Source organism: Dermochelys coriacea, chromosome 1, assembly GCF_009764565.3.
Source record: "Dermochelys coriacea isolate rDerCor1 chromosome 1, rDerCor1.pri.v4, whole genome shotgun sequence".
Lineage (NCBI taxonomy): Eukaryota > Metazoa > Chordata > Testudines > Dermochelyidae > Dermochelys > Dermochelys coriacea.
In genome coordinates, this window is record NC_050068.2 from 216756443 (window position 1) to 216782923 (window position 26481).

At 49.6% G+C, this 26481-nt stretch overlaps 1 pseudogene; it reads right to left on the reverse strand.

The window, feature by feature from the left end:
• Nucleotides 1-14353: 14353 nt before the first annotated feature.
• Nucleotides 14354-26481, reverse strand: part of LOC119854796 — a 37196-nt pseudogene continuing 25068 nt past the window's right edge.

A 26481-nucleotide genomic window follows, 5' to 3' on the forward strand; every position in this document is an offset into this window, starting at 1 on the left:
GCGTGGGGCGGTCCTTTCCCCAACCGGGTGACATGGCCGGGGCCGGGGCAAGGAAAGCGGAGTAGGCTGGGACCGGGTTGCTCCGCTTCCTGCCACTGCCGGTGAGTGTGGGGTCGCTGGGGAAGAGGCTTGGGGAGAATAGATGGAATGGGGGTGGGCCGAGGGGTGATCGGGGGGGAAGGGTAAGAGGTAGGGTGGAGGGAGTTGTCTGGGACCCCCCCCCGGGCCTGCCCTGTCCTTTGTAGTGGGTGCAGCCGGGCGGGGGGGTGGCCGAGGGATGGGGCTGGTCGCTGGGGCTGGGGCTGCTCCGTATGCAGCTGCGTAGGGCGCCATGAAATTTGGGGCAATTTGGTGCAGCTGCGTATGCCTAGGGGCGGCCCTGGCTTCCAGCTCCCGTAACTGTGGCCGGCTTGTTCCGGCCCCTCTTGTTTTGCAGGTGTGTTGGGATACCCTCAGCAGTGCTGCGCAATTCCTGAGGTGGTGCCAGCTCGGTGCCTCATCCAGCAAAAGGAGCTGTGGCGAAGCTGTGACTGCCGGGTGAGGGAGCCCTCGGGTCATTCACTGCACAGCCCTCGCTGGCAGGAATGGGGGAATCGGTGGATAGGGCACCCCCCATTGCCCGGCTCTGTGCCCACATCGAGCCCCAGCCCCAGGACCACACCTGGCCCTGGGTGTAGTCCCTCTGCGTGATCCCCCCGGCACAGGAAGGAGGGGAGAAAGTAGGACACTGCACAGACCTGGAACGCGGCCAGCGGGATGGAAAGGCCTTTCATAACCTGGTGCTCCCTTGTTCTGGCTCCTCGGTGGCGCGCTACAAGGGGAGAGCAGAAACCTTCCTGTGCCAGACTATGGCCCTTCTGGAGAACCCGCAGGCTCCAATTAGAGAAGTGGCCATCAGGTTCCTAGGTAAGCACAGAGCAGAGGGGTCCCCTTAGCAGGGGGGCTGAATCCGATCCCAGGCTCTGCTCAGTCCCTGCCAGCAGCGAGAAGTAACCCCTGGGCTCCTGATTGCCGAATGAAGGCTCAGGGGTGTCAGAAACCTGCAGGAGCAAGCTCACCCCAAACTGTCCTGATTGGCTGATGGGGCCCCCTCTAACCCCACTGCTCCCCATGCAGTCCCCACCCCCCGCCCTGCCATGGGCTTTTGGTAGTGAAACCTCAAGGCGCTATGCACTCCTTTAGCAACCAGTCCCACAGCCATCCCTTGGGACTCGCCCTTTCCCTGGGGACTCAGGAGCACATCCTGGTCAGCGAGGGATGGGGGAAAGCCCACTTGGAGGGTGACGGACACTTTGACACTCTCGCTGGGGATGTGATGAGCTGTTTGTGTGTGTGTGTAGAGGGGTCACTGCCTGGCAGCTGGACCAGAGGAGCCAGGACAAGCTGGATGCCGTCTGCAACGGTGAGTGGTAACCGCTTTGAGCACCGAGCGCTAGGAGGACGAACAGCCCAGAGCCGTGGGTTGGGTTCAATCTCCGACGCCAGCAATGTGATCGTGGGCGAGAATCACAAAGGGATGCAAAAGGTAGGTTCCCCCCACGCCTGATCAGCTGCCCCCTCACCCTGTCATGTCTGCTGGTTGGCACGTGCCCCGGCACTTAGCCATGACCTTAGAGCTGCAGCCTGGCAGATCCCCAAACTGGGCCTGAGCTGCCTGGCCTTCGCAGATGATTGCCCCCTCCCCTGCCCTGAAACACAGCCAAGGTGGGGTCCTGCCTCCCCTCTTGCACTCACTAGCCCAGTGTTTGGGGCAGTCACCTCCACGTGGGGTGCCTGGGGTCAAGCCACTGCTCCAAATGAGGCCGAGGTGACATCCGGTCATCTACCTCTCTGCTGCATGCGCGGACCCCTGGGCCAGCGCAGGGCAGAGCAGTGTCTCCTCCACATTTGTTGGGAAAAAGGGGGAGCGGGGGTGACATAGCTCAGGCTCCTCACTCCCAGAGCAGGTTCACAGCTGGGCCTCCCAGCCGGAGCTAGAGAATGGCTGAGCTTCCTCCTGGAGGGCAGCAGGGCACCTGAAGTTAGGCGTAGCCTAACAATGCCCAAGCCCCCTTTGTGAATCTCCCCCTCTCTGGGCCTAAGCGCCCATCTGTGCATTGGGTGGGGGGAAGGGGGAGGGTCAATACAGGCAGGGATGAGGCGCTCAGATACTGCAGGGATGGGGCAGTCCTAGAAATAGTGAATGAATGGGGTTCATTGTGACTTCTTGCCTGTGTCTGGAAGCTCCCCCAGCTATGGAGGGCAGCGGAGATGTTTAGTGAGGGTTGCTGGTTGTTCCCGCTAGTCCCCTGCCTCCAGCCTGCTGCCTCCTTGTCGCGGGCCGAGAGGTACAGCGCTGGCTTGGTCTGCCGGGGCTTTCCAGAGCGCCGTGGCTCTGACCTCCATTTCCTTCCTTTCAATGTAAATCCTCAAAGGCTTGCAGCAGGACAGCAAGTACTCGGTCCGATGCCTGGCTTCGCAGACCATCCTCATCCTGGATACCTTCAAGAACCACCTTCCAGCCTGCTCCAGCCTATGGCTGTTGTTCCACAGGATGACAGTGATGTGCACTAGGGAGAGCCCGGTCATTGGAGCTGCCCAGCTGCACTAGCTCTGGTAAAAGCCAGCTTCCTTTCTTTGGGGGTCTTGGAGCACCAGAGCCCACCTGGAGCAGGGACACTTCATGCCAGACCATGGCTTCTTCCCCATTGGCCGCCTGCCCTCCCCAGCCACGTGAGTAGTTAACGGCTAGATAGTTTTTATCACCATGTACTTTTTGACAGTTTTCGGTGCCCCGTGTAGGGTTTATGTTTCACCCTCCATTCTTGTTTCCGGTCGTGTACATTTTTGGTGGTGTCGGACATTTTGAAAATTTCTTTTGTATTATTTGTCTGTGTCTGGCCAGGAGAAAGTTGCGTGCTTGTGTTTTGACATATTTAGAGGAAAAGTATGAACAAGTAGAAAGAGAGGCTGTAAGGGGTTCATAGCTCCCTCCCCATCCGTCTGGGTGGGAGACCACTCCACTCGCTATGCTCCTTCCTGGGTACCTTGGTTCAGGGGAAAATTAGCTCAGTGTTAATGGTTCTGGCCTGCAGTCAGGCCGAGCAACAGTAGAGAGTCTGTTTGCCTGAGGCCCTCAATCAGGGCAGGGCTGCAATCGAGAAGAAGCTCTGGCCTACAGTCAGGCAAGCAAAGCGGCAGAAGGTCCATTTGCCTGGCTCTTGATCAGGGCTGGGCAGCAATCAAGTAGGGGGGTTCTGGCCTACAGTCTGGCAGAGCCGTCACAGTCTAGAGGAGGTTAGCTCTCTGGTGGGAGAGTCAGCACAACCGTCTGGCGTGCCAGACCAATGCAGGCCTCCTGACAACCAGGTGGGGAGACTGCCACCCCTGACGGTGGGGTGGTGGGGATAGGGGAACCCAGGCCCTCCCGCTCCACTGTGTCCCAGACCAGGGCGCTAACAGCAATGGAGTGGCCTGCCACTGGGTCAGCAGGGAAAATCTGACGGCAACACACTGGCCGGCTTGTAGTCAATAACATCGCTGAACCCGATTCGGCTGCCCTGGGCTCTTTCCTACACGCCCCTTCTGTGTGTACATGGATCCCAGGGATGTTGTTCACTTCACTGGGGTAGACGGCTAGTGGCAGCCCCACCAGCTCCTCGGAGTCCCTGGCGTCTGGCAGCGCCGGCAGCCCCCTGGGTCTCTGTCAGGATAGCGCTATGTTAGGTCTGTGCTCCTGCAGCACGGAAGAGACGTCCTGCTCATCTGGCGCCTCTCTCCCATCTGAGCTGGGGGGCGGCCTTTTATAGATCCTCTTCCTGTCCCGCCCGTCTGCTTCTGGCAGGGCAGCCATGGGTGTCCCGCTTCTGCCCACCAGGGGGAGTTTGCGGCTCCCTCCCAATCTGTCAGGGCAGGAGACCCTGTCCCTGTGCTCTGTACCCTACACCCCCATCTCTCAGCCCCCCTGCCAGGTGTTGGACGCTGTGCTGTGTACCCTACATATTCCCCCAGTCCTCCTGCCTGGCGTTAGGGGGCACTGTACTCTGTACCGTACACAAACCCAGCCCCCAAGCCTGGTGTTAAGGGGTGCTGTGCTCTGTACCATACACAGCCTCAGCCCCCCTACCCAGCATCAGGGGTGCTGTGCTCTGTACCCTACATGGCCCCATCTCCCTGCCCCCTGTCCAACTTAGGGGGTGCTGCGCTCCATACCTTGCACATCTCCAGCCCCCATGCCCAGCATTAGGGGTGCTGTGCTCTGTATCCTATGCATCTCCCGTCCTCCTGCCCATCGTTAGGGACGCTGTGCTCTGTACCCTACACATCTCCAGCCTGGTGTTAGGCAGTTTCTAGTGTCTGTGAACTTACTGGATGTTCCAGAGTCATCAGCGCATGCTGGGTGCAACACGCTGTGGGTATAGACAGGGCCCGACACTGGAACCTGACCTGAAGGTGGGATTGGCCATTGTCCTGGTTGTTAGGACACAGGCAGGTAGTAGAGAGGCTCTGCGTGGGGACCCGATTCTGCCTGTCTGGCCGCATCCCCCTCTAATGAGGCTGAACGCACCCATCTCCCCAGCCTTGGCATAGCACAGGACTTGGGGGGCACCTGCTGGAAAGTGGCCTCAATCCCCACCGTACATGCGGGGTCATTCAGTCAGCGATAGCCCTTCTCTCGAGCCCCAAGTGCCTGAGTGTCATGGCTGCCTGCAGGAGTTCAGGGCCAGCAACTGCCTGGGGGGAGGGAACAGGGCCTGGCTAGGCAGGGGCTCAAACTGGTGAGTGTCAGTTTGGATCCCCAGCTAGCCGTAGGGGTGCAACACAGTGAGGAATCGACTCCAGCCAGTTCCTCATAAACCTTGTCCCTGAGGCCTCAGTAGAAATGGGGATGTTCACCTGGCAGCATGCAGGTGCGAAGGACTTGAGAGGGAGGTGGCAGATGTGCCCTTTTCATGCCCGTGCCCGAGCACACAGGGAGAACAGGGGCATAGGCACCACTCCATGGTACTGTTGGCAAACATCTGTGACTCATGTGCCCTGGGTGCACACGCCCCTACAGTGGAACGTGTACAGGCACAGCACAGCCTGAAGAAGGCCACTTCCTGTGTAAGGGAAGTCACCTTTTTTTTACAAGAGCTGGAAACTGACACTGGATAAGCCAGGAACTCTGATTGGCACTTTTGTCCCGCCAGGAGACCGGCCCATCTTGCGCAGAGAACGGGGGGACACAAAGCCTGAGCTGAAGCTAGATTCCTGCTCTCCAGGTTGCTGGGCACCCTCATGCTCTAGCTGAAGACGGTGTGGGAGTTCCCAGCATTGGCCTCCTGCTGTTTCTCTCTGGGAGCCTCACCCTGCACCCTGGCCTGTCTGTTCTCAGGAGGCTGCGTGCTGCCAGGTGCACATCCCCAGCGCGGAGTTCCTGGTTGAATGCCAGGGGACGGCAACTGGGAAGAAAGACTGGGAACGGGCTGGTGTTAATGCCCTGGGGTGCCTGGCATTTCAGTACCCAGCTAGGCCAGGAGCCAAGCACCCCCTGGAGCCACAGGCCCTGAGTCTGTCCTGTGCTGGGCTCCAGCCAATCCACAAGCCAGAGACTTGGACCAGTGACTCCCAGAGCAGGTATATCAATTTCATAGCAGCAGCTCAGTCTGCTCAACATGACTCCAGGGCCAGGAACTCGCTCCTGTCTGACATTGGCAACGGTCTTAGCCTGCTCCAGCCCTGCTCCTAGTCCTACTCCAGCCCTGGTCTCTCTCCAGCCTTGCTCCACCCACGCCCTGGCCTCCTGAGTCCAGCTCCAACCACTGGGCCTGACTACCTCCATCACCTTTGCTGACACCATTCCTTCCATAGGGAATGGCACGGAGGTTGCTGGGGAAGAGGCATTCTCGGGTTGCCAGGAGCCATTGTTCTATTTACCAGGGCAGACTGATGCCAGGACAGTCCCCCTGAGCTCGGACGGGGACTAGAGCTGCATTAGGACACCTGAAGTGCAGCTGCTGGAGAGTCGGCAGAATCACCCAGTGACAGCCACGCTTGCCTCCCAGCCCGGGAAGCACAGAGCGTAGATGTCTCTCAGAGCATCTCTGCTAGCAGAAGACACTGGGTGAGAAATGGAGTCCCTCCTGCCCAGGAGACCCAGCGTGGGGGGAATCGGGCTGTGTCTGTACAATGTCTAGCACCGCAGGGCCCTGATCTGGGACTGAGGCCTCTGGGTACTACAGAAATACAAAGGAGAACAGCAGGGCTGGAGGATTTACAGGCTCATTTTAGGAGGGCTGATTGGTTTGAACCAGCAGTGAGTCCCATGTAACACAGAGCTGCAGTAGTGATGGAAGATCTGTTTTGTCTTCCCTACCTAGCACAGGTCACAGCTTAGCACTAACAGCCTGCAAGGATCCTGGCGGGCCCTGGTATGGTTGTAGCAGCAGACTCAATGTCTGGGAAAAGCGAGATCTGTGCATTAGGCAACGTAGTTCCATCTGGGTACCAGCCAGCTCCTGTGCCCCAGAGAGCTCTCTCAGCCCACACTGAACCAGGGACGAAGGGGGCAGGAGGTCGGAAGAGAAGGTGCCAGCCTGGGACCCACGAGACCCATGGTCATTTCCCAGCTCTGCCACAGATGCTCTGCGTGGCCTCGGGCAAGTCCCTCATTCCCTCTGTGCCGCGGTTCCCTGTCTGTACAGTGGGGGTAGCAGCCAGGGCCTGCCCTGCAGGGGGTGGTTAGAATAAATGCAATAGAGGTTGGGCAGTGCTTGGATGCAAGGGGGATGAGGACCAGGATGGTGCCTAAGACAGGCCGAAAGCAAGGGGGAGCTACAGAACCAGTGGTGACAGGGGTTTGGCCTTTGACAATCTGCTCTGGGTTCCTGGGCTGTCAGACCCCAGCCAGCCACTGGCATTGCCAGACCTCCCTGATCTATGGTGGTGCTGCTCTCCCTGCATCTAGAAGTTACTGCCTCCCCCGGGCTGAGACCCCCCCGCAGCAATCATCTCCTGGGGCTGCCAAGGCACTGAGCAGTTAGCAAGGCCTGAGACTCAGTTGTGCGGGGGGGCTGCTATTAAAGCAGCTCCTGTGTAGATGCAGCGGTGGGAGAGGAAGCAGAGACGGGACCGTTATACATCCCACGGCCAAGGCACCCAGCAGCTTGTGCAGGTGCAAAGAGCTGCCCGCATGGGCTGGGAGCTGGGGTGGGGAGAGTTTGTGAATCCCCGTTCTGTGCTGTCACGAGAAGGAGGAGCCTGGATGGACCTTCTTCTCCCATTTGGGGGTCTGGAGACCCCCTGGCTACCCCGAGTTCTAATCCTGGCTCATACCCAGGAAGCTGGGAGTGTGAGTCGTGGAGCTGCCAGCTCTGGGAATCTTCCTTCCCAGCATGAGACTGCCTTGGCGGGGAAAGCCCACCCCAGGAGCTGGTGTTTGTTGGCCTCTTCCACAGAGGGCTGGAGTCTCAGCTGCTCCAGATCTGGGAGAGGGACCAGCTGTGAATTTGGAGCCAGAGACGGGTTTGGTTCTGAATCCACTGGCACCGGCGAGCGTACGGATGTGGGGAGCTAGGTCCTGCCTGTACCAATCACACAGTGCTGCTCCTGCCACACCAATCTCCTCCCTGGCGCTGCACCTCGCCCCCTGCACCTGGCATGTCAGTACCCAGTGGGGCCAGGAGCCAAGCACCCCCTGGAGCCATCTGTAAGGCGCTGAGTCCCTTCTGTGCTTGGCTCCAACCTATTCACAAGCAAGGAACTGGCCCCGTGACTCCCAGAGCAGGTATATGAGTCTCACAACAGCAGTTCAGTCTGCTCAACATGACTCCAGGGCCAGGAACTTGCTCCTGTCTGACATTGGCAACAGCCTTAGCCTGCTCCTAGTCCTACTCCAGCCCTGGTCTCCCTCCAGCCTTGCTCCACCCACGCCCTGGCCTCCTGAGTCCAGCTCCAACCACTGGGCCTGACTACCTCCATCACCTTTGCTGACACCATTCCTTCCATAGGGAATGGCACGGAGGTTGCTGGGGAAGAGGCATTCTCGGGTTGCCAGGAGCCATTGTTCTATTTACCAGGGCAGACTGATGCCAGGACAGTCCCCCTGAGCTCGGACGGGGACTGAGAGACGTCTGAGAGACGTCTGCATGGAGGGCGGGGGGTGGATGGGCGCGGGATCTGCCGTGATCTCCACTGAGCCCCCATCCAACCATGGCATTCATGCCCTGTCCTTGGCTGTGCGCAGGGCCTTGCCTCCAGAGCCCATCAACAACACAGCTGAGCTGCCTGGGGGCAGGGTAGAGTTGCAAAGTGACGGCAAATCTCTTGAAGCCCTTCTCAGCAATCACACTGGGATCACTGGGCTGTGGGCCTGGAGCATCATTCATGGGCCCACCCACCTGGCCAGAGCCCAGAGCTAGATTTCCCCCAACGTTGTAGTTCTGGGGCCACAGGAAGTAGATTCTGTGGGTGGTTTGTGGCCCAAAAAGAGGGAAATGTCCTTGGCAGAGACTCGGTCTCCTTCATCCTGGAGCCTGGGAAGAGGGAATCCCAGAAGGCCAGGGCTGGAAGGGATCCCAAGAGGTCATCTACTCCACCCCCTGCACTGAGGCAGGGCCAAGCATTCCTAGACCGTCCATGAGGAGCGTTTGTCAGCCTGTTTTTTTTTAAAAACCTCCACGATGAGGAGTCCACCACTTCCCCCACTGATTTAGTTGAGGATTGGTCCTGCTTTGAATCGGGGGTTGGACTACATGATTTCCTGAGGTCCCTTCCAACCCTGAGATTCTATGATTCTATGATTCCCTTGCATCCGATGAAGTGAGCTGTAGCTCACGAAAGCTTATGCTCTAATAAATTTGTTAGTCTCTAAGGTGCCACAAGTACTCCTTTTCTTTTTGCGAATACAGACTAACACGGCTGCTACTCTGAAACCTATGATTCCCTAGGTCACCTGTTCCAGTGCTCAGCTACCCTTCGAGTTTTTCCTAATATCTAACCTAAATCTCCCTTGCTGTAGATTAAGCCCGTTACTTTTTGTCCTACCTTCAGTGGACATGGAGAACAATTGGTCACCATCCTCTGTATAACAGCCGTTAGCATATTTGAAGACTGTTACAGGTGCCCCCTCCATCTTCTCAAGAGGAAACATGCCCAATTCATTCAACCTTTCTTCATAGGTCAGGTTTTCTAAACCACTGATCATTTTTGCTACTCTCCTCTGAACTGGCTCCCATTTGTTCACATCTTTCTTAAAGCGTGGTGCCCAGAATTGGACACAGTGCTCCAAGCTAATACACCTCAGAATGACATTTCCCTTTTTCACAACAGCAACACACTGTTGATTCCTATTCAGTGTGAGACCCATGATACTTTTCTGTAGTACTGCCACCTAGCCGGTTATCCCCCACTCTGTTTCTATGCATTTGACTTTTTCCTTCCTACATGCGTTACGTCACATTTGTTTTGGCTGAAGTTCATCTTGTTGACTTCAGACCAACTCTCCAATTTAGCAAGCTCATTTTGAATTCTAATCTGTCCTCCAAAGTGCTTGCAACCTCTCCCAGCTTGGTGTCATCCGCAAACTTTAAAAACATACTCTCCTCTCTGTTAACCAAGTTGTTAATGAAAATATTGACTAGTACTGGATCTGGCACACCCCTGGGGGAGCCCACTTGAGACACCCTCCCAGGTTGCAAGCAAGTCAGTGATAACTCCTCTTTAAGTACGGTCTTCCAATACGTTGTGCGCCCACCATATAATAATCTCATCTGGATCATATTGGCTTAGTTTGCTTATGAGAATGTCTTGTGGAACTGTGTTAAAAGCCTTACTAAACTTCATATCCATCATCATATACTGCCTCCCTGCATCCATTAGGCAAGTAGCCCTGTCAAAGAAGGAAATTAGATTTGTTTGGCACGGTTTGTTCTGGACAAATCCTTCGTGGCTATTCCTTATCACCCTATTATCTCCTCTAGGTTCTTACAAACTGTTTAATAATTGGTTCAGTATCTTTCTGGGTACCAAAGTTAGGCTGACTGGTCTATAATTCCTTGGGGCCTCCTTTCTGAAGATATTCCCCTTTCTGAAGATAGGTTCTGGGTCTCCCTTTTCCTGTCCTCTGGGACCTCAGCCCTCTTAAAGGTTCAGAGATTACTTAGCCTAGCTACATCTAGGGTGAATATCATGAGCCTCTGCCAACTTAAATACATCTAACTGACCTAAATTGTCTTTTACCTGTTCTAGCCTTAGTCTGGCCTGTATTTCTTCCCCCTTCTTGTTAATATTGTGTTAAGCATCTTGTCGCCATTAACCGTTTTAGCGAAAACTGAAGCAAAAAAGGCATTAAACACCTTGGCTTTGTCTGTGTCATCCATTATTTGCTCTCCTTCCCTGCTGAGTAGTGGCCCCACACTTTCCTTTGTCTTTCTCTTGCTCCTAATGCATTTATAGAGCTGCTTCTGATTGCCTTTTATGTCCCTTGCCAGATAGAACTCATTTTTGCTTTAGCCTTTCTGATTTTCACCCTATGTGCTTGTGCTATTTTTTGGTACTTCTCCTTAGCAATTTGTCCCAATTTGTTTCTCTCAGTTCCTGCTCCCCTGGACCATGTCCAAAGAGGTGCATGGGCAGCTGAGGGGAGTGGTAAGGATCAGCTAGCTGATCAAACTCATCGCTCGTCATCACAAATTCAAGGTGAGCAGCCTTTGACCCTGGCCACCTCCTAACTGCATTGAGCAGCCTCATGGTGCAGCGCTCCCTGGCAGGGAAAACCCGGGTCTAGAATAGTGACTCAGCAAGATCCTCGGTAGGAGTCCAGTCTAATGAGCACTGATGTCGACAGGTCTGCCCTCTGACTCCAGTGGGCTTTTGGTTGAGCCCCATAATTCTATCTCCTAGTACTCTCTCCGCTGTTCCCCTAGGACCAAAGTCTGCTCCACAGGGTCAGTACATTGACACAGGATTGCCCTGAGAGCACCCTCTGAAACCAGGTGTCTGTTCACCCCCCTTGTCAGTTGTCCCCAGGATACTTTGGCATCAGCTCCTGCCAGGCTGCCAGATGAATGCCCCCTGCTCTGGGTGCTCAGGGCCATTTAGCTGCTCCAGCTGCTCCATCCCCTCTGTGGCAGGGCCTCCCCTCTAGCAGCTGGAAGGGGGCGCTTGGATGATGTGCCCCCAGAGGCTGGGGCAGCAGAACAGAAGGAGGGAGGTGGGAGGGGACACAGTGAAAGGGATGGGAGGGGCCAAAGGAGCCAGAGCAGTGGGGAGTGGGTGTGGGGAGGCTGTGCAGACAGCAAGAGAGGAGCGCAAGGGGCTTGGTGCGATGTGGGGAAGAGCACGGAGCCAGAGCAGGGGCTGCAGGAGGGCCAAGGGAAGGTCTGGCAGGAGGGGGAGATGAGAGGACAACGCTTCAGGAGAAAGCCAGCAGGAGAGAGCCTGCAGGCTGGGCATGGTGCAGAAAGTGTGTGTTTTGGGGAGCTTCAGGATGGAGTGAGAGAGGCGGGATGCAGAGCAGAGGAGTCCAAGGTAACCCCAAGCTCCTGGGCCTGAGGTCAGTGGAGGGAGGGGAATGGCAGAAGGGGCTGGGAGGAGGAGCTTGCCCTTGAGATGGAGACTGGATGTTAGTTCATTCGTTACCAGGGTTCTCACTTGGGGGCAACATTTGCTGACTTTGCTACCTAAATTTCCCATCCCTGCTGAACTTTCCTCAGCCCCTGGTGATGGGTCCCATGGCTCCTCCTGCTCTCATTGTCCCCAGTCTCTCTACGCTGGGCTCTGCCTCCCCTGCTTCTAACCTATTGCTAGTGCAATGCCAGGGGGACACACTGCACCGGGCTTACAGGAGCGAGTGACTCCCTTTGCTCCCTCTCTCCTTCAGGGAGTGGAGGAGTTCAGAGTCCTGGGCCAGCTGGTGGGGTGTCCCACTCCTGCAGGAGTAGGAGATCTTCCGATGAGGTGGTGAAGTCCATCCACAACCCTACTCCTTCATGCTGCAGCAAAAATGTAAGAGCACTGGAAACCCTTGTCCTTTCTAAATACACTGACATGGGCTTTCCAAAGAGAGAAAACATATTAATGGAACACTTCAGCCTTTACTGCATCCTTTTAAACAGTCTCCATCTAGTAATGAGCCTACACCATTGCTAGGATTTATTTTGTTCCTAATACACTTAAAAAAACCTCCTCCTTATTATCTTTAGTCCTGCAAGCCATGGAGTTTCCCCTGATGTCTTTAGCTTCCCTTATCCATATTCTACTCTTCATAACTTGCATAAGAATGGACATACTGAGTCAGACCAATGGTTCATCTAGCCCAGTATTGTGTCTTCTGATAGTGGCCAGTGTGCCTCATGCTTCAGAGGAAAAGAACTGAACAGGAAAATTTTGTATGATCCATCCCCTGTCATCCAGTCCTAGCTTCTGTTAGTTGGAGGTTTGGGGACATACAGAGTATGGGGTTGCAGGCCCTGATCATCTTGGCGATATAAAACTTGGTAGCTGTAAATTTTTAAAAAATCTATTGAAAAGGGCTTTTTGATTATCTATGTTTCTGTTAGAAGGTCTCAGTGGCCCTTAAGTGAGCTAAAAGTTTTAAAGGAGCATCTTGGTTTGTTTTCAAGGAGCTGTATGTCTGTTAATAAAAAAAGTCTGTGAGAACCTAGCTCTTGTGTCTTTGTTTAAAAGAGACCCATTTACAGCAAAAAACTGAAATGTATGTTGTAGAATCATGTAGGGGAAAAACGCCCTAAAAATGCGTTTACTATTAAAAAAAACAAAACAGGGATGGTTCAGACATGTGTTTGAGTACAATAAAGCTGACCCATCCTGTAGAACTGATTGGTTTTAACCACACCCCCACTGAATAGCCAGGGTGACTGACATTACCCACCCTTGTTGCCATAACGGTTAATCGTATTAGTAATCCGAAATTAAATTTGACAGGGGTACACCCACAGTAAGGGAGGTGGGTGGGTGAGGATGGCGAGATTTTGATTAATATGAAATGAAATAAAACCTCAGGAGTTGGCAGACACTAATAGACAGTTAAAAATATGACCCCAGGAATTGGTAGAATTCTGTTGGACAGTTTAAATATAACCCAGGAGTTGGTTGAATGCTATTGGACAGTTTAAATATGACCCCGGGAGTTGGTTGAACGCTATGGGTTACTCTTTCTAGCAACTTAAAGTCATTAAAATAATATATTTACAAAACTAAAAAATGGGTCTAACCCAAAACTGAAATGTTTCAAGGGTTCACAAACCTCCACCATACTTTAGAACAAGCGTTTGAGCTAAAGACAATCAAACATTTAAAAACTATGGGTATTTGTAGGGTGCTTACTATGGTTGAGATACACCCATTTTATTTCAAAAACAACCCCCAGACTTTAAGCATGAAAGAAACATTTAAAAAAAAAAACAAGCCCCAGGATATTCATTGATATCTGTAAGGGGTCCCACACTTGAGAATGGATACAGTAACCTTAAGGATTGTTGTGTATGGTGATTTACTGCTTAATACTGTAAGAAGTCCCCAAAGAAAAATGTATTTTAACTATAAAAAAAAAATTAGCCAAAAGCAGCCCACTTGTGCAGACAACTTAATTTCCTCACCCCAGATCACAAAAGGGAATGTTGGGGGGGGGCCCTAAAATGGTTTTTAAAAGTTGGTTTTTAAAAGCAGTTTGGTTTTTGTTCTGCAAAAAAAAAAAAAAGATTATTTTTTTTAAATGGAATTGTTTGTCTTCTTAAAAGAGTTGGCTTTAAAGATTAAATTGTTAGTGATTCAGGGGCCTAAGCAAGAGATAACTGTGGGTGTTTTAAAAAAGTATTTTGTTGCAAACTGTTGTTTTGATGTTTTAAACTGCTGAGGTGTGTGTGTGTGTGCAAAACATAGGTGTGTTTTTTTAAAAAAGTATATGGCTGCAAACTATTGGTTTGGTGCGTTTCAAACTAAAATGGATTTTAAAAGTTGTTTTTAAAGCAGTTTGGTTTTTATTATTTTCTATAAAATTCATTTATTGTCCTAGCAGAAATATTCATCCTCCACATGTATTGCTAATGGGGAATTCTTTTCACTCTTTGTTTAATTTCAGGTGTGAATAATGAGGGAGAATTTCTCATTTATCTCCTTGGATTCAATGAAGGCTACAAATCTGAATTAGGTTTAGGAACAACCTTGTTGCTCATCTCAGAATGTTCTCTTGCTGGTTTTCCGCTTTTACCACATGCCTGATAGAACATTCAGTGTAAACCCCCCCACCATCAAACAGCCGGCCACACCCAAAGGTGGCCCACCCTTGGTTTGTTGTATTGCAGCCTTTCCCCATGATGTACTCTGGAAACTGCACAATTCAACTGGCAAGAAAAACTTCCACTATGGGGAAGAGTTTCAGAAAGGATTTAATATGAAAAAGGCAAAATTCAAGATGAAGAAATTATAGGCATAAAAAAGCAGGAAACTTCCAGCCCCCTTCAAACGATGGAAAATTATACAAAGAAAGTTTATGAACCATTTCCAACTCCCACTAGTATTTCCTGCAGCTTCACACAAATCTTATTAAAAGACCTGCTTTGTCTGTCTACCAGACAGGGACTCTCTCTAGGCCATCATAGCAGAGAGAGCATTTCTGAGAGGAAAAAGGCAAAGCATTTATATCATCACAAGGTTATTTTTTTCCCAATAAAATCGTTCTGATATTGATCCCCCAGAGTCACCATGTTCCACATCATCATAACCTGTGTCTCCAGGAAGCGGGAATGGGGTTTCCCTGTCCATCCCAGAGACAACTTCACTCCTTAGCGAGTGCGGACTCCCACCTGAAAATACCAAGGGAGACACATAGTCAGTGGATCCATTCTATGGTGATGGACAGCAGCAGAGCAAGGCGGAGTTTACAGCAGTGGTTCTCTAACTTATTTGATCACCCCCTTTCTTTGTGTCCATTATAGTTGATGCCCCCAACCCCCGCCACACAAGTACATACACTGATTAAAAAAACATCAACATGCAACTCTCACTAAATATGAAAAGCAGAAGGGCATTGAGTCAAAAAAAGCCATTTAAGTATATAGCTCTCCATCCACCCAGCTCTGAAGGCAGCACTACCACCAGCAGCAGTGGAGAAGTAAGAGTGGCGACACCATACTCTGCCATCCTTACTTCTGCACCGCTGCTGGTGGCAGCGCTGCCTTCAAAGCTGGGTGCCCGCAAAGGAGCCACCTGCTCTCTGCTCTGGCTTCTCATGCCGTCCCAGAATATATTTCATGCACCACAGCTGAGAATCTCTGCTCTACTGTAATGGTTAGGAATTGTTCCCCCTTCAGTCTTCTGGCGGGTCTATGACAAGTTCTAATCCATCATCTCTGTAAATAGTCTGGAAATTAAAACCTTTGGTTTCCAGACCAGCTAACACTGCCAAGTGAGAACTCTATTTACCTGTTACTTCATGTAGAAAACCTAAGCACTTATCAGCCAGGAGCGCTTAGTTAAGAAGATCATAACTTTCACTCTGCTCTAACAATGAACATAAGCACATTCTTCTTATCAAGTCCTAAGCAATGCACATTTCATCACCACTGCCCCTCTTCTGGGGTGGCCGATGATCTCTCTGCTCATGGAAAAATCGGGAGGTGAGGGGAGATTTACACCAAGGACAATAGGCAAAGCCCAACTTTTACAGGAGGTGACACGGGCTCTTTAACATTTGCGCAGCAGTAACAGGACTTTGGATCATAGGATTCTGCCCAAAAGATACACATGCAGTGAACTGGTGGGAATCCAACACATCCAGGGCGTGGCAGCCACACAAGGATTGGAACCTAGAGGCAGAAGGATCCTAGGTATCTTGCTGGTTTGACCACAAAGTACCACCCAACAGGGACCCTGCTGTTCCACCCCCCATGGGAGGCACTGAAGCCTCTGCTTTCAGGGAATGGAGAGACGAGAGAGGAGAGATTTTCTCACAGGCATTGATTTCTCCAGAGCTGTTCCCTTGCTGTGTATCCCACATTTCCAGCCCTCCCACTCTGCAGAGACAGTGTGAAGTGTAAATAGTTTTCCACTCACCTGTCTGTGAATCCCTGTGTCTGTCACTCGCCCAAGTGCCTTGCTCATCATTCTGCCCTGAAGCAGGGTCACCTTCAGAGTCAGACGCTTCTCTGGCATCATCATAACCATCCCCTGGGACATCTCCAGGCAGGGCAGGGGCATCTGACGTGAAGATGTGAAGTAATTAAGAGAATAGTCACAGTGGAGATAGAGTTAAACTACAAGCTGCAGATGCACTAGCCTCACTGGTCCCTGGGGATCTCTCAGGGCAATAAGAGGAGCCCTCTCTGGAACCCTCCGACGGGGCATTTCACATATCACATTGATTTGATACATTTCAATAGCCAATTGAGAGGATCCTAGAGCTCCCAGATGAGGAGGGGGAGTTCTAGAGGTGACTGGGATCTAGCCTAGAGGGATTGCTCCACAAAGGCATTTTGTTACAATAATTACGTGTTCTCCTGATAAAGTTTACCCCATAAACTGCCATCAGTCTCCAACATACTGACACCGCTGGGAGCTGAGCCAGCTAATAAGGGTGGGACATGGGCCTTTGCATGTAAAATCTGCGTGTCCCACCCATCCCCCTGTCACAGTCAAGGCTGGCCTTACCATGAGGCCAACTGAGGATTCAGGTGCCAGACTGTGGGGGGACGCCACTAGGACCCAGAGTGTCTGCTGCTGGTGCCTACGTATTCTCTCTGCTCTAGATGCACAGAGATGGTGGAGTGCTGTGCTGGAGGAAGGAGAGCACAAGAGACATAACAGGCAGGCAGGAGAAAAGGTGAGAGGGAATAACAGAAAGCAGCAGGAGCTGCAGGGAGAGAAAAGAGGAGGAGCCTCTTATGTACCTCTCTAGCACCCCCAGGAGCCTGGACTGATTAACACCAGCTTCTCGGGGAGCTTCCTGTTTCCTGCTGCTCCCTGAACCCACTTGAGGAGAACAGGCAGTCAACTGAAGTAGTAGGAGCCAGTTAGGCCCTAACACGCTGATATCTTCCCTCACTCAGACCCTGCTACCAGCCTGCTTATTTGTCCCCTTCAACTGAGTGCTGAGAGCCACTATAGCTGGCACAGAACAGCAGTCATGTGTGAAAGAAGAAAACACCCCTCTGGGGCAGCATTCAGAAAAAGAAAGAAAGCAAAGGAAGCTTTTCTATCTAAGCCGGAAGGAGCTCTCCTGGGATACATAGACACAAATGTTCATGGTGAGTCTTCCGGCCCCAGTGAGGAAGTGAGTGGTGAGGAGATGCCTGATCTTCCAGTTAGTCAGAGTGCAGGTGACCTGGCAGCTACTGCAGCACCCATATCTCCATCTCAAATGGATGTAACCATGCACATTCCTGAGAAAAGTGTAGATGAGAGAAGAGGGTGGTGGAGGCACAAGAAACAGCTGCTGCTGTGTTTAGTTCCTTTAGTCTAGATGATCCAGGACTGTGGACCCATTTGAGCAGTAGCATGAGGGACTTCCTTGTACTGCATGGGCCACAGCAAGTGAAAAATTTCATGTTCTCCAAAGACGGTGAAAATAGAAGTTTCCATCCAACACATTACTAGCGTGAAATCCCCAATGGTGACAAAGTGGAGAGGCCATGGCTTATGTACTCAAAAACCCAGAATGCTGCATGCTGTTTTTGTTGCAAATGCTTCCAGTCTAATGTTACAGCCACATTGGGTTTTACAGGAACAAAGGACTGGAAAAATCTGGCTAGAAATCTGGCATGCCATGAAAAGGCAGCAAATCACCAGAGAGCATTCCACAGGTGGAAAGAGCTTGAGATGAGACTAAGATTAAAAGCCACCATAGATGATATAGCCATATAAATAAGAAGAAAACTAAGAAAGAAGAAGTGGGGCCACTTAACACTGAGGATGGAGTGGAGGTTAAAGATAATCTAGGCATGGCCCAATATCTAAACAAATACTTTGCCTCAGTCTTTAATAAGGCTAAAGAGGATCTTGGAGATAATGGTAGCATGACAAATGGGAAGGAGGATATAGAGGTAGATATTACCGTATTTTAGGTAGAAACAAAACTGAAACAGCTTAATGGGACTAAATCGGGGGGCCCAGATAATCTTCATCCAAGAATATTAAAGGAATTGGCACCTGAAATTGCAAGCCCATTAGCAAGAATTTTTAATGAATCTGTAAACTCAGGAGTAGTACCGAATGATTGGAGAATTGCTAATATAGTTCCTATTTTTAAGAAACGAAAAAAAAGTGATCCGGGTAACTAGAGGCCAGTTAGTTTGACATCTGTAGTATGCAAGGTCCTGGAAAAAATTTTGAAGGAGAAATTAGTTAAGGACATCGAAGTCAATGGTAAATGGGACAAAATACAACATGGTTTTACAAAAGGTAGATCGTGCCAAACCAACCTAATCTCCTTTTTTGAAAAAGTAACAGATTTTTTAGATAAAGGAAATGCAGTGGATCTAATTTACCTAGATTTCAGTAAGGCATTTGATACCGTGCCACATGGGGAATTATTAGTTAAATTGGAGAAGATGGGGATCAATATGAACATCAAAAGGTGGATAAGGAATTGGTTAAAGGGGAGACTGCAACGGGTCCTACTGAAAGGCGAACTGTCAAACTGGAGGGAGGTTACCAGTGGAGTTCCTCAGGGATCGGTTTTGGGACCAATCTTATTTAATCTTTTTATTACTGACCTTGGCACAAAAAGTGGGAGTGTGCTAATAAAGTTTGCAGACGATACAAAGCTGGGAGGTATTGCCAATTCGGAGAAGGATTGGGATATTATACAGGAGGATCTGGATGACCTTGTAAACTGGAGTAATAGTAATAGGATGAAATTTAATAGTGAGAAGTGTAAGGTTATGCATTTAGGGATTAATAACAAGAATTTTAGTTATAGCTGGGGACGCATCAATTAGAAGTAACGGAAGAGGAGAAGGACCTTGGAGTATTGGTTGATCATAGGATGACTATGAGCTGCCAATGTGATATGGCTGTGAAAAAAGCTAATGCGGTTTTGGGATGCATCAGGAGAGGCATTTCCAGTAGGGAGAAGGAGGTTTTAGTACCGTTATACAAGGCACTGGTGAGACCTCACCTAGAATACTGTGTGCAGTTCTGGTCTCCCATGTTTAAAAAGGATGAATTCAAGCTGGAGCAGGTACAGAGAAGGGCTACTAGGATGATCCGAGGAATGGAAAACTTGTCTTATGAAAGGAGACTCAAGGAGCTTGGCTTGTTTAGCCTAACTAAAAGAAGGTTGAGGGGAGATATGATTGCTCTCTATAAATATATCAGAGGGATAAATACAGGAGAGGGAGAGGAATTATTTCAGCTCAGCACCAATGTGGACACAAGAACAAATGGGTATAAACTGGCCACCAGGAAGTTTAGACTTGAAATCAGATGAAGGTTTTTAACCATCAGAGGAGTGAAGTTTTGGAATAGCCTTCCAAGGGAAGCAGTGGGGGCAAAAGATCTATCTGGTTTTAAGATTCTACTTGATAAGTTTATGGAGGAGATGGTATGATGGGATAATGGGATTTTGGTAAGTAATTGATCTTTAAATATTCAGGGTAAATAGGTCAAATCCCCTGAGATGGGATATTAGATGGATGGGATCTGAGTTACCCAGGAAAGAATTTTTTGCAGTATGTGGCTGGTGAATCTTGCCCATATGCTCAGGGTTTAGCTGATCACCATATTTGGGGTCGGGAAGGAATTTTCCTCCAGGGCAGATTGGAGTGGTCCTGGAGGTTTTTCGCCTTCCTCTGTAGCATGGGGTATGGTTGACTTGAGGGAGGCTTCTCTGCTCCTTGAAGTCTTTAAACCATGATTTAAGGACTTCAATAGCTCAGACATGGGTGAGGTTTTTCATAGGAGTGGGTGGGTGAGATTCTGTGGCCTGCACTGTGCAGGAGGTCGGACAAGATGATCAGAATGGTCCCTTCTGACCTTAGTATCTATGAATCTATGAATCTATGATCAGCATCAAGAGAAGATTTCATCAGAGACTCTTTACTGGCAAAATGTTCTGAAAAGGCTCATTGCCATTGTGAGAATGTTTGCTACCCAAATCCTAGCACTGTGTGGCACTTCAGATCAGCTGTATGTGCCAAACAATTGAAACTTCCTTCAAATTGTAGAGCTGATGGCTGAGTTTGATGCTGTACTCCAGAAGCATCGAAGAAGAGTCACCACCCAAGAAATGTACACACACTACTACCTTGGAAAAACTATTCAAAATGAGATCATACAGTTACTGGCAACAAAAGTCAAACAGAAGATCGTGGCAGATCTGAAGTCAGCAAGATATGACTCTGTTATTCTGGACTGCACAGCTGACATCAGCCATACGGAACAAATGATTTTAATGGTGCATTTTGTAACAACAATAGAACCTAGTGAAAATGTCCTTGCAATGGTGACTGTCAGAGAGCATTTTCTAGAATTTATTGACATTGATGATACTACAGGAGCTGGTATGACAAATGTACTTCTTAAAAAGCTGGAAGATACAGGAATTGAGATAGCCCTGACCTCTCATGTCAGTTACGATAATGGTTCCAACATGAGAGGAAGGAACAGAGGCGTGCAGACACGGATCCGAGAGTTAAACTCTCAAGCTTTTTTTGTCCCATGCAGTTCTCATTCATTGAACTTGGTGGTCAGTGATGCAGCATCAGCTTCTCATGAGGCTACTGAATTTTTTAATGTAATTCAAGCATCAGTGTATTTTTCTCTGCATCAACTCATCGATGGCAAATTTTGAAGCATTCAAAAGCATCTGGGAACATCCTCTCTGACACTGAAACCACTGAGTGCCACATGATGGGAAAGTCAAATGGAGGTGATAAAGCCTATCAAACACCAGATTGGGAATATAGATGATGCCAGAGTTGCCATTATGGAAGATAATGCTATGACAGGAACTGTTCATGGGAGAACAGTGGCAGAGGGAAATGGAATCACCAGAAACATATATAACTTCAAATTTCTGTGTGGCTTAGTGTTGTGGCATGACAAACTGCTTGAAATAAATGTTGTAAGTAAGAGACTCCAAGGTGTTGACCTTGATATAGCTGGAGCAATGGAACAACTGGACAAAGCAATGTCATTCTACAGTCTTACTGGTCAGATGAGGGATTTCAAAACATTCTGAAGAGTGCACAGAAGTTGGCAGAGGAACTTCACACTGAAGCTATTTTCCCAACCATTCAAGGATGCAAGAGTCACCAAAGAAGAAGACATTCTGATTACGAGGCACGGGATAATCCCCTAAGAGACCCCAAATAACAATTCAAAGCTGAATTCTTTAACCAGGTGCTAGATTGTGCAATACAGTAAGTTGAAGAATGTTTTATGCAGCTCAAGGAACACAGCAGTATATTTGGGATGTTGTATGGTATTCCAAAACTCCTCACTATACCTGAAGAAGACCTACACCAGCAATACAGGGTACTAGAGACACTGTTGACACATGATGACATGCATGATAGTGATTTAGGTGATGAACTGAAAGCCCTTTCAAGATACAGTTCAGCAGGATCAACTCCAAAGGCTGTTCTGGAATATATGTGCACAAATAAGATGACCACCCTCTTTCCAAATGCTTTTGTTGCTCTGCACATACTTCTAACACTTCCAGTGACAGTTGCCAGTGGAGAATGCAGCTTCTCCAAGCTGAAGTTAATAAAAAACACATCTACACTCCACAATGACACAGGAGAGGCTGGTCAGCCTTGCAACCATCTCAATAGAGCATGAGCTGGCCCAGACTGTGGACCTTTGGGAAGCAGTTCACATCTTTGCAACCAAGAAGACACAGAAAGCACCACTTTGATTATTTGAACAGAGAAAAATGCCAGTGTTTACTATGCAGAGAAGAAAAGTTACATTTGCTGTTCAGGCGTTTGAAAGTTAAATGTTACTTAAAATTTTTGAACAAGGCATTTTAAGTTGTTAGTTCTCCTTTATTGGGGTAGGTAGCAGAGCAGTACTGTGAGAGGAGTAGAACAGGAAGAAGGCAGAACTTAGACCTTTCAAAGTTTTGGCCCAAGCCAGGGGGCCATCATTTGAGCTCCCTGCCTCAGGTGCCAAAATGTTGTTGGCCGGCCCTGGTCACAGTGTATATAAGTTGCTGTAGCAGAATCCCAGGAAAGGTGGTCAGGGAACATTGCAGCATTGATGATGTCTCTGCTTCGACGTGCCCTCTTTACAGATGGTAAGTAACCCTAGTGATCATGTCAGTGAGGGTCACAGGGCAGTGACCTGAAGCAAGTACCGTGTGGGCAGCTCCTGAGCGAACTGCTCCTTCCATCCCTGCAATGAGCTTCTGTTATGACTTAGGGCATCACACATTTCCCTACCCATGTGCCTCCACACAGCTTTTGTAGTGCACCTGGTCAGTGCCCCCAGCATTACGCCAATAGAAAGTACTGGTGGGGAACTTTGTGGTTTTCTTAACAAACCACTATTGTCCCTATTGGAAAACACATGTAGATTTTGTCAGTGTGACGTTGCTTCCAGAAGGCAGATTCACTGCTCACCTCGGCCATCTGGAGTCTGGGGGACGTCGTTCAAGGCAGGCTCCTCCACATTATCGTAATCCAACTGAGACTCTCCTGGGGAAGCTCCCTCTGGAACAGCAAACAGCACATTCAGCCCAGGACACCAGCAACATCTCTTCAGTGCAAGTAGCCCTTATAACTAGAGCTGTATATCGTGGCATGTGTAAGGGGAAATCAGAGGGGCCCAGGGTGAGAAGGGCACAAGTCAGAGAACTACTGTGAAACAGGAGTCCCAGAAATAACAAGGGGCCAATCCTGTCCCTGCAGAATCCAACAGCAGCTCTTTTACATGTTTCCGTGGGAGCAGGATCTGGGTTGTGCTGAGATAACAGGTTGGAACACGGGTGCTGCCAGGCCAGAGCCGGCCGGTGTGAACCCAGCTGATCTCTGCAGACAGGTGTGAATTTTCCTGTTACACTGGGGAGGGGGAACCTCCCCTCTGCAGGAATTAAAACTCCCGCCAGGAGGTCGCTGGCCTGATCCTTTGTGAGCTCCTGCTCTCCACTAGCCTCTCAGGCAGCCCAGGGCTCAGCTTGGCAGCGCTCCTGCTTCCCAGCAGAACTGGCTCATCTGCTCAGTGCCTCCTCCCCAGCCACAGGCTAAACTCCCACAGGGCCCAAATCATGGACTCCCTTGAGAGCAGCTGGGGTAGAAATGCCGTGCCGTTTACAATTAGAGATGGGCCCAGGCCAAGAAGTTCATATCCAGTGGTTTGTTTCAGCTTTTTATAGCGACAGGTGCCAGCCCCAAAACAGAGATCTGGAGCTGGGGTCAGAATCTGCAAATCCCCCCTCCCACAAACTTCTGGTGGGTTCAGATCTGTGAGTTGGACTCAGCTTATCTGTAATTATAACACAGGACAATCTTCCCTCTCTCTCAGAAATGAGAGTTGAGCTCCACTGAGCTCTGACACCTTCATCCAAAGAGACTGACCCATCTCCTCCAGCTCCACACCTGGGGAGGTCACTGAGAGCCACTCCCAGAGATGTGTGCTCAGGAGATGGTCACATGTTCCCATCCTGAGTTTCTGACAGAAATCCTGTTCAATGGGATTAGACCCCACAGTGTAAAATGGGGATCGTGTGAGGGGAAATGGCTGTGATTGCAGCAAGTGTCATAGAAATTCTGTTCTCTGCCCAGATTTGGGTCTTTCGGCCTGAGTCTGCCCCTCCCCCGTTACCTTGTTCTGATCCAGGATCGTTTTCCCCCTCGCTGTCCCCGGTGTAATACTGCAGCTTCGTCACTGAGTCATCTGAATAGGAAGCTGGAGAAATGAGAGCCAGAAATTCATCACAGTGACAGCAGCTGAACTGTGGGACTGGGAACACATCTGGGGCCGGGGCAAAATTTCTGGTCTCAGTTTGGTCCTCCTTCCAGAAAAGATGCTGAATCACAGCAACTCTGAGCAGTGAAAAAGAAAAGGAGTGAAGTGAGCTGTAGCTCACGAAAACTTATGCTCAAATAAATTTGTTAGTCTCTAAGGTGCCACAAGTACTCCTTTTCTTTTTTGCGAATACAGACTAACACAGCTGCTACTCTGAAATCTGAGCAGTGAGAGGCTGATGCAGACTCCCGAAGAGAAATCTCCATTTCATTATGGAAAATGTGACTGAGAGTATGATACAATCTGACCTGAAGGATGCTGGTAATTCACATACTCTGTGGGGTGAGTGAAGGGCACATCTTTGGCTACGGGTCCAGGGAAGTTCTACAATGGTCCTGGCCACCTCAGTCACAGAGAAGACTCCTCCTTCGTAAGGACAAACACCCACCTCCCCCATTAATCATAGAATCATAGAAGATTAGGGTTGGAAGAGACCTCGGTAGGTCATCTAGTCCAACCCCCTGCTCAAAGCAGGACCAACAGCAACTAAATCATGCCAGTCAGGACTTTGTCAAGCCAGGTGTTAAAAACCTCTAAGGATGGATATTCCACCACCTCCCTAGTTAACCCATTCCAGTGCTTCACCACCCTCCCAGTGAAATAGTATTTACTAATATCCAACCTAGACCTCCCTCACTGCAACTTGAGACCACTTCTCCTTGTTATGTCATCTGCCACCACTGAGAACAGCTGACAATCTAGCCAGCTTTCTATCCACCTTATAGTCCATTCATCCAGTCTGTACTTTTTTAACTTGCTGGCAGAATATCATGGGAGACCATATCAAAAGCTTTGCTAAAGTCAAGGTATATCATGTCCACCACTTTCCCCATATCCACAGAGCCAGTTATCTCATCATAGAAGGCAATCAAGTTGGTCAGGCATGACTTGCACTTGGTGAATCCATGTTGACTGTTCCTGATCACCTTCCTCTCCTCCAAATGCTTCAAAATGGATTCTTCGAGGTCCTGCTCCATGATTTTTCCAGGGACTGAGGTGAAACTGACTGGTCTGTAGTTCCCCAGATTCTCCTTCTTCCCTTTTTTAAAGATGGGTACTGTATTTGCGTTTTTCCAATCGTCCGGGATCTTCCCCAATCGCCACGTTTTCAAAGATAATGGCCAATGGCTCTGCAATCACATCAGCCAATTCCCTCAGCACCCTCGGCTGCATTAGATCTAGACCTATGGATTTGTGCATGTCCAGTTTTTCTAAATAGTCCTTATCCTGTTCTTTCACCAGTGAAGGCTGCTCCTTCCTCCCCATACTGTGTTGCCCAGGACAGCAGTATGCGAGCTGACCTTGTCTGTGAAGACCGAGGCAAAAAAAGCATTGAGTATTTCAGCTTTTTCCACATCATCAATCAGTCAATCGGCTCTCCTTGTTGTTTCCAGATTAGGCTTATACGCTTGCAGACCAGGTGCCAGATCATGCCAAGGCTGGTAGGCCTCAATTGAACACTGACAAATACAGAGGTGGAACCAGTTTGGCTCACCTGTGTTACTGTTAAAATAGTTGTTAGGGTTATTAACATGTACTAAGTGTTTAGACTTTATGGAATGCTTGTAAATTGCTGCAGGCATTCATAGCACTTCTAATATCCGTATCCCATATTATAAGGTAATATTTACGTGTTTGCTCTGTAACTGTGAATCACCAGACCGGAGAGAATCATTAACAAGCGTAAAATACCAGTTTGCCACAGGAGCTGTTACCTCCTGCCCAAGCAAAGAAGGCCAATCATCACTAGACAAAACACCATTTCTTGATTGTTCCTCCCGCCCCAATGAAGAGGAGACATGCAACTGAATTCCTCCCAACCGCTGATTTTGCAACTTGAAGCAGAATGGGGGAAGGAATAAAATGTCCCAACAAGGAGGAACTGTATCTCTCTTGCTGCTTGGACTCCGAGGAGCAAGGATTACTAAGCATAAGCAAAACTTTCACAGTGCTTGACCTTGACCTAAAGAAGATATAGAACTTGGTTATTACAGAAGCTTCGATTACTTTTTGAAACTTATTTGTGTGTGTGTATTTACCTGCCTTAACTTTGTAAATAACTCATTTCTTCTCCTAGTTAATAAATCCGTAGATAGTTTATTACAGGATTGGCTACAAGCATCTTTGGTGTGAGTTCTAAGGTGCAATTGACCTGGGATAAGTGGCTGGTCCTTTGGGACTGGAAATAACCTGAATGCTGTTGTGATTTTTGATGTAAGGGACCATCTAGGGCAAAGGTCAGTTCACCTAGCTGACAAGATAGACCGGAGTACCCCAGGGGACTCTCTGTGACTCCATGATTAGGCTGTGTATAATGCCTGTGGAGTTTACACTTGTTACTTGGTTGGTGAAATCTAAGTGTAGAATTCACAGCCAATTTGGGGTTTGTGCCCTGCTTCCTAACAGTCTGCCCTGAACCTGGTACTCACACACTTGAGCCACAGCAGGACAGCTGGACACAGGCCAGCAGAGGCCAAGAGCAGAGTCTGTGATTCACTCTAGCCATCTTGGCTGTGGTGCTGGGGGATG